We start from the raw sequence: 13,223 nt of genomic DNA, 5'->3' as shown, positions 1-13,223 counted from the left end.
CTGTCAGCTGGTTGAAAATGCTGATCCCTGGTTGGGTACTGTCAGCTGGTTGAAAATGCTGATCCCTGGTTGGGTACTGTCAGCTGGTTGAAAATGCTGATCCCTGGTTGGGTACTGTCAGCTGGTTGAAAATGCTGATCCCTGGTTGGGTACTGTCAGCTGGTTGAAAATGCTGATCCCTGGTTGGGTACTGTCAGCTGGTTGAAAATGCTGATCCCTGGTTGGGTACTGTCAGCTGGTTGAAAATGCTGATCCCTGGTTGGGTACTGTCAGCTGGTTGAAAATGCTGATCCCTGGTTGGGTACTGTCAGCTGGTTGAAAATGCTGATCCCTGGTTGGGTACTGTCAGCTGGTTGAAAATGCTGATCCCTGGTTGGGTACTGTCAGCTGGTTGAAAATGCTGATCCCTGGTTGGGTACTGTCAGCTGGTTGAAAATGCTGATCCCTGGTTGGGTACTTTCAGCTGGTTGAAATGCTAATTGGATAAACTTGGTAATACTTACTTTTAATAAAAATTGTAATGAAACAAATCCCATTTAGTATTTACTTTCCTCCAAATTGTTGCAAAGTAGGATTCATTAACTCTAGTCAGGAGGTTGACCACATACTTAACCGACACCTATTGGAACACCCTTGCACTCTTTTAATGAGTTCAAATGTTCATATTCTCAAATACTTAAATGTGCTTGAAACCTGCTATGGAGTAAATTGAATGAAACCTGCATAACTGAATTTTGTGGCCGAGAAAAATTAATTTTCATGAAGGTTTTTAAAACGATTGAAATGTGTTCAAATTTTCACAATCCATATCTTGTTTACCTTTATCAAATTTCCTCCTGATCTCCTCTGATTGTACTGACACTCAGAAATTTAAATATAATGTGAACAGGCATCTTGCTACTCAACTCGCTACATAGTTTCCTTGGCGCTTATGTCAACGGAGCATTAAATCTAAGGGAGATAACATAGCTAAAATAAGTATATTTTGAAAGATAATTTGGGACGCTGAAATAATCAGTAGAACAATGAAAGAATGTTAAATGAAAAAAAAAAAAAAGATTACACAAAAAAATTTGTTTTTCTTAATTTTTGGTAATCAGTCAGTGTCAGCATGATTAAAAAGTTTTTGAAGGAGATTTTGAAGTATTTAAACCGTTAATTTCTGACAATGATTAAAATTTAATTTTTATTTTTTTTTACTATTCTGTAGTTTCATTTTGCAAGGTATAATAATTAACATACACAAAACAACGAAAATATAAAACGTTTTAAGATTTTGAAGTATTTAAACCGTCAATGTAATTTTTTTAAACAAAAATAAAAAATACGAAATTTGTTTTTCTTTATTTTAGGTAATCAGTCATTTCTGTTTATGATTTAAGCTTATTTTTTTATTTTTTATTTTTTTTTTTTTACTATTATGTACAAATCTATTTTTAAAAAAGAGGAAAAATGACAACGTTCAAAGATTCTGCATAAGATAAAGTGTTGCTTTTTCTCTCTTAAATAAGGGAAGCATTTGTTTTGACTAATTGGACAACAATTTCTTGATTAATTAACAAGTTTATTTAATTTTTGTTGATTAATTAACATCGTTTAATTGTAACAGGCTGTTTACTTTTGTTTTGTGTAATACGTTAATTAATAAGTTTATTTTGTTACTTAACATTGTTATATTTTTAAGTTTGTTTAACTTCGCTAACTTGTTTCCTTTTCATGCACTGCTTCAGCAATTTCTGGAACTCAGCTACAGTAATCGTGTAATCATTTTTTTTTTTTTCCATTTAACATTCATTGTTCTACTGATTATTTCAGCGTCCCAAATTATATATTGCAAAATATGCTTATTTTTGTTATGTTTATGCTGGTTATCTCCCTTAGATTTAATGATCCGTTGACATGAGCACCGTTTCCCTGTAGATATAGTCCTAAATATTAAAAAAATCATGCATGCTTAAGATTCCTTGTAAAAATGCTTGTTTCTTTACCCCAAATCCTTTGGTGCAGCCATTTGCATTTTGCTAGATAAACTTGTATATCATTGTTATGCTGCCTAATAAATATTACTAAACAAACCATAACGTAAAAGAACAATATGATTCGCTATTCGAAATAAATTTCCAATATTAAATCACTAGCTGGGAGACCCAACATTGCCTGAGACTGAAATAAGATCAATGAATGTTCCACACTTCCAATACTTTGATTGTCATCAAAATCTGAAATTGCCCATTTTTCAATCGATTGCCAACTCTAATCAAGGACCCACTATGGTACACCGGGAATAAGCTTTACAGGCCTCCTTGCAATGACTAAGTCCACAATACATTGTAATCTACATTGCACTGTAGAGAACCTACGGTTGATTTTTATGAAATTATTTTTATATAATGGCTTTAATTAGTTTCAAATATAAAAGTATTATGGTTCAATTGAGCTTTAAACAGAAACACCGATTTTGAATGCATCCCTGTCTTATCAAAGAGCCTACTGTTGATTTTATATGCCAGGCCCTTCTGCTTGTGCGATGATAAAACTTTCAAAATGCATTTGTGATGTTAGGTGGTATCAGTGTTAACTTTGGTCAAAATCAAATTGTTCCTTATTTAATAAGATTTTATTGATCGTTTTTTGATACTTTCGGAACATTCCAAAACAAGACCTATTGAAGAACACTCTCGGGCACATAAAGCACATTTGTGTGAAATTTCAAAAAAGTCTGTGCAGTCGTTTCAGAGTCCATAGGGAACACACACAGTGCGTTTTTATATATAAGTCAAGATAAGTATATACTAGGTGTACGTATCTGCCATTGTTCAGATGTTGGATATATATATATATATATATATATATATATATAGTTGAATTAAAAGAATAAGTAGAATTAATTTACTAAATTCGATTAAAAAAGTTTTATTTATTAAAAATTTTTACTTATGTTGACATTATTTAAATTAATGTAGTTCTACTTTTGTTAAATGTTTTGTTAATCATACCACTGTGTTTATCTTATTACCGACCTGCATGACCAACAGTAATTGAATAAAAATTATTTTAAGAGACCTTTTTTATTTTGTGTGCTTCTTTTAAAATTAAAATAAAAAACATGCATATAATGGGTGTGTTTAGACAATAATTATCAACATATTTAAATACTTATTTTGGTATTTTAAAATACGGATAGGAGGAATGTTTTATTTACTGTTTAAAATATCAGTGAAAAATTTCTAAAACGAATGTTATTTTATTAAATGAATCATCTTGCTTAATCTAGAAATAACAAATAGTCTTATTAAGGATAAATAGGCTAGTCTAAATCAAGTATTGATGTTAGATGGATTGGTATTTGGGTCTGGCATTGAAAATTTGGAAAAATAATTTTATGTTAATTAGATGAGATTTTATATTAGTGGATCTACATGTCCACTAATTTTAGATGTAACAAGAAATTTTGTAGGAATGATCTATGTCGTGTAGATTGTTGAAAGCTTATGCATTTTAATTTAAAAAATGTTATTTGAATCCATCCTTTTTCTTGTAAACGTTTTTATTTTTTACTTTTGATTTTAATACAACTTTAAATGGAACAGACTCAAAAAATGACACCAAATCTCAAAATTAGAACAAGTGGGTGATGACCTTTTTTCGCCTCCTTACTTCCTCTTTCTTTGCGAGTCTGTTTCTACTCTATCGTTACTTTTCTGGTAGGCCATTGACTGAGCTTCGATCTATGGCCTCTACTCATAAAACGTTCGCAACAAATACATGTCTAGCTGCAACTACCGCCAGCAGCTTCTCACACTATCTGTGCCTAAAACTAAACAAAAATTCCATGAGCAAAGTTTTTCTAGAACTGTCCCTCTGTGAAACGCAATACCGCAAGTCTGCTTCCCAGCTGACTATAATATGGTCCTCTTTAAATGTGAATAAATTCCTATTGGGTCGTCCTCTTAGATAATCTAGCCCTACCTAAGTTCCACTATGATTGATCTTGTCTTGCCATCCACCTAACGCTTAATACTTATCCTAAAGTGGCCCCTGGGCCTTGATAAGTGGTGATCCCTCATGAAAAAAACCTTTTTTCTGTTTTTGAACATTTTAAAATCTTTCTCCTTAGCATGCTTTTGAATTGTTTGAACTATGTTGGGTGTATTTAGTTCTATCTCACTGCAAGAACTGTGGAACCAGGGTTAGAAAATGGGATCAAGATGTCAGTGCCCCAGAATAAGGGTACTCTGACCTGCAAAAAGTGCCTGGACAGTCCTGTCGGCATTCCCCTGTAAGGGTGCCTCAGGCGATTAACAAACTTTCAAAGAGAGAAGACAGTCGGGGGGGGGACCTCCTAGAACTACACAAAACCAACATTACACCACAATCAACAGAGACCAGATCATTACAGGAATGGTTTAATCTCTGTTGATTTTGTCGTCCCCGCAACCCCCCCCCCCCAACCCCGAGGGAAAAAAAATCCCAGGCTATGTTGGAGTTTTGCTTTTTGCATTTCTTAAAGGGCCCCCTCAGTTCAAGTCTTAGGAGAGGTATTACAGCTCATTGCTTATAAAATGAAAAATAAACAAGTCTTTGCTTGTCTCTGAACTGATGATGTGAAGAACGATTTGCTGTTGATGTCTTTGGACCCTTAATCTCTTCCCTAGAAGAAAATTCAAGCAGTCTAAATCTAATGACAGATTTGTTGTTATTGTGGGAAGAGTGGGGGATTAGAAATGTTTATTCTAGGCTGTAATTTGCTTGCCTTACTACTTTCTGGCTTCCATCTTTTGTTTATTTTAGACTCAGTATATTTTTCTTTTTATCGGGAGGGATATTTCTAACTTGTTTCATCATCTTAAGGGCTGTTTTGACCTACCTTCATCCCTCCAATGCTCTCACCATTTTTTTTTTTTTTTTTTTTTTTTTTCTTAGGTAAATGAGAAAGGTCGGGTGTTTGTGGGTGGGTGATTCCTATCTCCTTGTTACAGTGTCCATGATAAGCATCTGTTAAACACCAAATACTTGTGCTGTCTCTTCATTTGTTTCCGTTTTGGCTAAAGATATAAATAAGTCCTTGGACAAGATTCAACTGACCCCAGTCGGAGGTGTTTATTATTTTATCTCCTTAAAGCATTAAAAAAAGATTTATATTTGATAAAGTAACATATGAGAAAATTAAGGTTTTCCACCCACTTATAATACTTCACTTGCCTTTTAAACTTTAATTCAAGCCAAAAATATTTTCTACTACCATGGGTGCCCGGCATTGCCCGGGTGTTGGGAGGTGTGTTGGGCAAAAAAAAAAAAAAAAAAAAAAAGTGGTAGTTGGAAGGCAGGCTCGAACCGTACCACGAAGGAGGAAAAGAACGTGAAAAAAAGTGACATCTTTGGTATTACTACTACCGCCAAACCCAAACCCGGAAGTAATGTAGGTTTAAATTAAGGCTAGACAATCAAAAAGAGGGGATGATTTTCGAAAATATTGGCAAAAAAGCGACCTCTTGCTGTAGAAAAGTGCCTAATTGAGGGTAAAGAAATTAATGTTTTTAGCCAATTTTTCAGTATTTGTCATCTGAAGGGTCGAGCTTCAAAACGATACTGATCTTGTGAAAATCAATTGCCTCTGTCGAAAGTTTTAAGCAGACATGCAAACATACATGCATAGATTTATATATTTGTAGCTCAAATTTTCGACCCAAACGGATTAAAAGCTTACCCTATCTCTGAATACCCTTTATGTAAAATTTTGAATGTTTAGACCAGAAATTGTCTGAGTAATTTGGTAGAGACCGCAGAGATCAATTTTTTAAAACTTTGACCCCTATTATGACCCCATAACATTTGTTTTGGGCTCAAATCAAGTTATTAAATTAGATCCATGTCCAAGGAACCTACATCTAAAATTTCAAGTGTTTATACCCAAAATTGTCGGAGTGTGGTAGAGTTCTCAAAGATCAAATCGTTGAACTTTGAACCCTTAACAGCCAAATTTCTGATCGAAAACTGATTAAAGATTTTCCCAAATCTCGCTACCCTGTATATCAAATTTCGAGTCTGTAGACTGAAAATTGACAGTTATTGTATAGGGAAATGTACACAGACAGACAGACACTTTCAGTTTTATAGATATATAGATTTAGGAGATATCTATTTGCTTGTTTCTCCACGAGGACAGTTACACAGGGCCAGTTTTTAAAATGAGGAAATCCGGCTCCTTAAAAAAAAAAAGGGTACTCTGGATTGGAACAAAAAATAAACACTGTCTAGAAGGATTTCTCCTGCTAACCGTGGATTGAAAGATGAATTGTATCAGAACAGATACTATACTTTGCTCCTAGCCAAAAGGCCAGGATAATTTGGGGTTTGAAGTCTTAAATTACTTTTGAATAAGTAAATACATGCCAGTCAATTGAAATCTCTTCCTATTTACTTGCCTCCCTACGAGGGCAAAGTTGGACATAGCGTCAATTTTTAATACGGGGGGAAAATGCAGCTCCTCCCATGAAGGGGCACTTTGGATTAAAACAAAAATTAAAATTGCTTCAGTTTAAAAAGGACTTCTACTTCACTGACCAAGGATAGAACAGTGTTTTTATGCAAAAATGCATTGTCATAGCCTTCAAACACAACTCCTTATACATTATGCACAATGCTTCAAGCAAACTACAATATCATAATTATTTTTTTTTGTTCATTTATCTTTTTTATTTTTATAACAAAAACTTTGTTTTCTACAAATATTGAATACATACCTCTTCACCTAACAAATTTTTTTTTTGTAAAATTCTAAAGATGCCAGACATATGAGCCAGCCTCGACAAAGAACATCAAAATGCGTTAAAATGAAGTAGTGTATTTTTTGCTTCCATGCCAGGTCTCTGTTCATGTTTACTTTTTTCTTTTCTTTCTGTGTTCATACGGTTTTGGGTGCTTTAATGAATCCACTAAACACAAAAATAAAGTCTGCTAAAAGAACTTTGTTACAGTTTGAAAAATTAATTTTGCTTTAGATTAGACTAAAATAATTTAAATGTGCTCAAACTTTGTGTAAACTACTGAAGTCTTATAAACCATCTAATCTTTAAAAGTGTATTAATAAAATCAAATTTAAATTTTTATGCAGAATTGAAGAGTTAGTCATTTGAAAGGTATACTTGGTTATGGTGTTGAAAATCCGGGTGTATTTGGTTAAGTAATACGTCTCACTAACGTCAGCAGTAGTCATTGTTTCTTTTCTTCCCTGACAACATGAAACTTTCATTTTTAGCAGTAGTAGTCCTAGTTTCTTACTACCAACAGCACAAGATGACCACTCTTAGCAGTAATACTTGTTTAGTCTCTTCATTGATAACACAAGATAAACAACACGCATCAAAACATGTGAACATGATGTCCGAAAAAAAAACTCTTGAGCAAAAAATCTATTTCCTTTTATTTGACCATTTTTGCTTCTCACAACAGCACCTATTTTGCATAATCAACTTCGCCTTATAATCACACGGTTCTAGGTTCACACCTGCATGGAAGCACTGTTTCCTTGCAGTAGGTACATGCAAATCGTGGCCACTTACTTCTCGCTCTCTACACTGTCACCACACTATTTTTATTAATGCGCTTGGTTGAGTGACCCATGAAATTACAGTACAGTATTAAATTAAACCACATTTATTTATTACTATTTCCGATAATAGAATACTTATTTGGAATCTAATAGATGTTTTATGGAGTTTTTGCATTTGCATATATTTTCTGAGGGGTAGGGTGCCCAAGATGTACGAACTAGTAATGGGACGATTCCAATATTTGTTCTGATTCCGATACAACTATCAATTCTGTACTGTCAATACTGTACTTTATAAATATCTAAATACTTAACTATAAAAGTGTTATTTTGTCCCAATTACTGTAAAAACACATCTTAAATGGGCATATGTTTTTTCAGAGGTAGAAGCATACTTGTGAGGAGGTGATCTAAAAATTTTGGTCTTATTGGAAGTTTAAATCAATAAATATTTATTTTATTATTACTATAAGCAGTGGAAGATATTTCTTAAATCAAATAAAAAAAAGATAATTTAAGGAATCGGTTCTGGCATCGGAAAATATGTGCAATTTTTTTTGATACTGATTCAGATACCCCAAAAACCTGATTTTTTTTTTTCCGATTTTGATTAATCGTCCCAACACTAGTACGAACCTTGTAGCCCTTTAAATATTTTACATGAATGGAGATCGTTTCCATCAAATTTTGGGTTTCTATGTCTAATAAACTAAAAGTATACACATCTCTTATGCTGGTGTATATTTTTCACTTGTTACTTTAAAAAGGTTTGAAGTTAATTGAATTTTCTTCATCTTCTCTAACATGGTGAGTCCAGCAGAGATGATGACCCCACACATTAGTCTAATTAAACGTATTTGGCTTAAAATAGATTGGAAATGTTTGATTCATCCGGAAAGCAAATGTAATTGGCATTCTTGGTATCAATTGGCTTCAAGCAGGGTTGAAAGAGTAGATGGAACATTAACCGACAAGTTTTTTTTTGTTTTTTTGTTTTTTTTTCTGTTTCTTTTTATATAGAAAAGCAAATATAACGGTGTCTGCCAGCAGAGCAAGTTTATTCAAAAAATCATTGCAGGTAGCCAGCAGTGAGTGCTAATGTAGGTGGATCTTCTTTCCCTCTATGATACAGGGAGGGGGTTACTGACTAGGATTATTTTTGTTTCCATTGGTTTTTTTCATATCTGGGAGTTTCATTAATATAGAATAAGTGTTGTTGATAAAAAAAAAAATGTACGAAAGAGTTGCGTCTCTTAGTTAATAATAGTACAAAGAAATTATTTTCATTACGAGTAATTAAATCAAACTTTTTAAAATTTAATAAACAAGGGCAAGGATTATTCATCAAAATTGGACAATGATAAAATAAAACTGAAGTGCAGCATTATCCTTCCATTTAATTCAGTCAATACCATTTCAACGGTTTTCAAATAACAGCATGCATGCATAAAGCAGAACTCTCACGTACAGTTCAACCAATCACATTCTTTTTTACAAAAATTCATATCTTCAGAAAATTTTAAGATTTGTCTGAATTTTGATATTCAGAACAGTGACAAAATGCTTTATTACTTTTCTAAGAGCCATGTTGGATTATCAAGCATTCTTTCTGTGTGGCCATAACAAAGCATGGAAAAGAAGAAATTGAAAGCTAATGTGTGTCGAAAGAAACTATTTCTATGATCTACTGTGAATATGAACAAACCTGTCTCTAACAAACACTTATCATCATATTGTATGAATTTGAAGATTCTATTGCTAGCATTGGTTTCCCCGATACTTTTCTAGGCAGAATTCTTTCTAGAAAGACATCAAGTATATGAAGATTGCCAACATTCTAGGTGAAAATGATTTTATGGAATGAACTGGATTCGAGCTTGGCACCCAGTTCAAGTATATGAAAATTGCCAACATTCTAGGTGAAAATGATTTTATGGAATGAACTGGATTCGAGCTTGGCACCCAGTTCAAGTATATGAAAATTGCCAACATTCTAGGTGAAAATGATTTTATGGAATGAACTGGATTCGAGCTTGGCACCCAGTTCAAGTATATGAAAATTGCCAACATTCTAGGTGAAAATGATTTTATGGAATGAACTGGATTCGAGCTTGGCACCCAGTTCAAGTATATGAAAATTGCCAACATTCTAGGTGAAAATGATTTTATGGAATGAACTGGATTCGAGCTTGGCACCCAGTTCAAGTATATGAAAATTGCCAACATTCTAGGTGAAAATGATTTTATGGAATAAACTGGATTCGAGCTTGGCACCCAGTTCGTTCATCCGTGTTGTTACCCACTGCACCACTGTTATCTCCCACAAATACTGGTGACAGCTTCCAATGTAGTCTAATGCTCAAGGACCACATACATCATCAGACACTGAAAATATAGCCTGAGGTTTCCCAAACTTTCAGGTTGACGCCCCCTTGACTTCTAGAACAGACTACTAGCGCCCCCTACCCCATAAACACATGTTAGCAGTGCTATAAACAAAATATGTATTTAAAAAACAATGCCTGCTTGTAAACAATTGTATTTGATCTTTACAATTACCTTTTAATAATCACGTGCAAGCATTTGTTTTTTTCTTTTTAAGTATAAAAAAAAATATTAAACACAAAATTTGCTTTTCAAAAATAACAATCTTATCACTTTTTTTGTCTTCACAATTACCCTTAATTTACATATGCAGCATTTTTTTTAAATTGAAAACAATATTAAACACAAAATGTTTTTGAAAAACAATTTATTTTAATAAACCATTTTATTTGGTCTACAGTTACATTCAATAAACACAGAAGAGCATATATATATATATATATATATATATATTCAAATTGAAAGCAACAATATTAAACACAAAATATATTTTTCAAAAATAAACCATTTTATTTGGTCTTAACAATTACCTCCGATACAAACTTGCCAGCATTTTTTTTTTTTAAATTGAAAACAGCATTAGTAAAATGTTTTTAAAAAATACTTACTTTAATGAACAATTTTATTTAATTATCGAAATGCACAATTTCACAATTACTATTAATGAGATGGGTGTATTTGGTGTAGGGATATTAGTTTCTCCACATCTGGTTGAAACTCACTAAGAAGAAAACATATAATGATGGAAAAGCAATAGAATATATCTTCACCTTGTTCTATAATTTTGGATCTTTTTTGTAGTCAAGTCCTTGATACGATTTCTTGAACTTCAGACTTAGCTCAATGTCGTTTTAGATTACAATTAATTCTTCCTCTGTCTATCTTGTTTCCTTACTGCTGACATCTAAGAATGGATTGATTACCCAGTCTGGAATTTTTACCAATAAAAGATCCTGAAATCTTTCAGACATGTCTCTTTGCAACTCTTCTAGGTGAGCGCAACACACTTGAAGGTCATCATCTGATATGCTCTTTTCTTTATCTAATTCACAGAGGCTTGGAAACTGGTTCATGACTGCTTAAGTTTCGTCTGAATAACTTACACTTAGACAGGAAGATAGAGATAGCAGATTTGACTTTGATATAGTTGATATCATTTCCTTGCAACTGCAAATTAACTTCTTTGAATTTTGTGAATATATCTGACAAATAAGCAATGTCATTCTTGATGTTTTTTAGATCATCACAGAGCCAAGTATTAGACTCTTGGAAAAATTCTACAACTCTATCAAACAAAGAATAGAAACGTTTCAGGCAGTTTCCCTTTGACAGTCATCTAATTTCTGTGTTTAGCAATAAATGTTCAAACTTTTCATCATCATCAATGCAAGACTATCAAAACAGTCTGGAATTGAGAGAATCTGCCTTGATCTTATTTACTGATGTGATAACAATATTCGTTGATTTGTGAAGTCGACCACCTAGGTTTTTTTGCTACCAGATGCTGCCTGTGGATTACTCAGTGCACCGTAACCACATCAGATATGGCTTTTTTCAAGAAACTGATGAAGCCACAATGACGACATATCATGGATGATGTTCCATCTGTTGCACATGCAAGAATGTTAGAAAGTGGGATGCTTTTCTCTTTGAACAAATTCTCAACATGAAATACTGACTCTCCTGTAGTGTCTGTTTTAAGTTGTCTTGCAAATAAGTTCTTGTACCAACTTTTCATCTTTGATAAAATGAACATATGCAATAAGCAATGATTCATTTTCATGGTAGTGGACTCGTCCAACGAGACAGGCCATAGATGAGCGGGCCCGAAATAAGCTAGGGACTATCAAAGCCGACGCTGAGCTTATTTCGGGCCCGCTCATCTATGGCCTGTCTCGTTGGAGACGTGACTGGCTATTGCTCACTCGGGATCTTGCCTCCGATCGCCGGGCTTGGGCCGCAGCGGTACGAGATGTGCATCTTCATGAAGCCGACTCAACTCCTCCAGGGTGAATTGTCGTTTCAAGAACAAGAACAAGAAGACTCGTCCAACTGCAAATTCTGTTGGGCAGGAATGTTGCACACTGGTTTAACGTTTTTAGCCATTTCATCTATTTTTCTTTGAACCGAGAAATCACGGAGACGTATGGCTTTTATGATTTGGTCAGGTGACTTGTGTATAACTGTGTGCAGAACCTCTCTTCTGCAGGCAGAATAAGTTCCTCCACAATCGTACGAGGCTTGCCAGATCTAGCAGTCAGCAAAGATATGTTGTATGAAGCATGCAAACCGTCAGTGGATTGACATTCTAGAAAACCTGTTTCCAATAGTTTTTCATTTCTGGAACTTTTCTTGAAGTGACAAAATATCCTATATTTTTGTCTCCTTTATCAGCGTGTATTCTTGTCAAATGTTCCAAAAGTCTTGAAGGTTTCATGGCTTTGTTTGAAAACACTTTCTTACACAGCAGACACATAGATTGCTGTTGGTTCGGTGGTGTTGATACAAATCCCTGTTTCAGATATTCCACACTATACTGCCTATACTTCTTTTTTGCTTGCTGTTGGATTGTCATCCTTTATTCTAGGAAAAAAAACATTTAATAAATATATATATATATATATATATATATATATATATACACACGTAAAGGTAAAGCTTAGGTCTGTATGTGTGTGCGTGTGTGCATATCTGTGTGTGTACGTGCATGTGTTCATGAAATAGTATGAACACTTTGCTTAAAATGGGACGATATGCCAAAAAGCCTGCCAGAACTAACTTAACATTTCAGGTTTAGCTTTTTTGGAGAAAGAAAAATAAAAAAATAAATAAATCTCGAGTTTGTTGCCTTCTGAGGTTTTGAATGCTTCCTACTTTTAGTATACACTGCACAATAATCCTTTTCAACCATACCTGAGACGAGCTTTGCAAGCAAAGCATGTAGCCTAGCTGTTTGTTGACTATTAGTTTGATCAATTTGACAAGCGCTATTTATACAGTAATATGACAGAACTTTCTACTGAAAGTAAATTCCATGAGGGATAAGAATTGTAAGATTAATGGATGAAATTTTTGATCGTGAGTCACCTAGTACAAAGAATTACCGACAATTGCTTTTATCGAAACCAGAGCAGTTTCGGTTGGATATGATTAAAAGACAAGAATTACAATATTAAGAACAGGCGTGGGAATCCAATATCTAAAAGAGTCACAGTAGGAGTGTCGACTCTTTGATGTTCACCGACACTATGCAGACATAAATTTTGTATAATTATTTTATATATAT

General features: G+C 33.8%; 1 protein-coding gene across 1 annotated transcript in view; it reads left to right on the top strand.

Annotated features, from left to right (window-relative positions):
* The window catches only part of LOC145292160 (integrin alpha-4-like), a 139,783-nt gene that overhangs the window by 24,423 nt on the left and 102,137 nt on the right, over positions 1-13,223 (top strand). The gene's annotated exons all lie outside the window — the stretch shown is intronic.

The sequence above is a fragment of the Euprymna scolopes genome, chromosome 13 (genome assembly GCF_053919585.1).
Source record: "Euprymna scolopes isolate OS-2025 chromosome 13, ASM5391958v1, whole genome shotgun sequence".
In the NCBI taxonomy this organism is placed as follows: Eukaryota; Metazoa; Mollusca; class Cephalopoda; order Sepiida; family Sepiolidae; genus Euprymna; species Euprymna scolopes.
The sequence above is the reverse complement of the archived record's forward strand: the minus strand, read 5'-3'. Positions and strand labels throughout refer to the sequence as shown.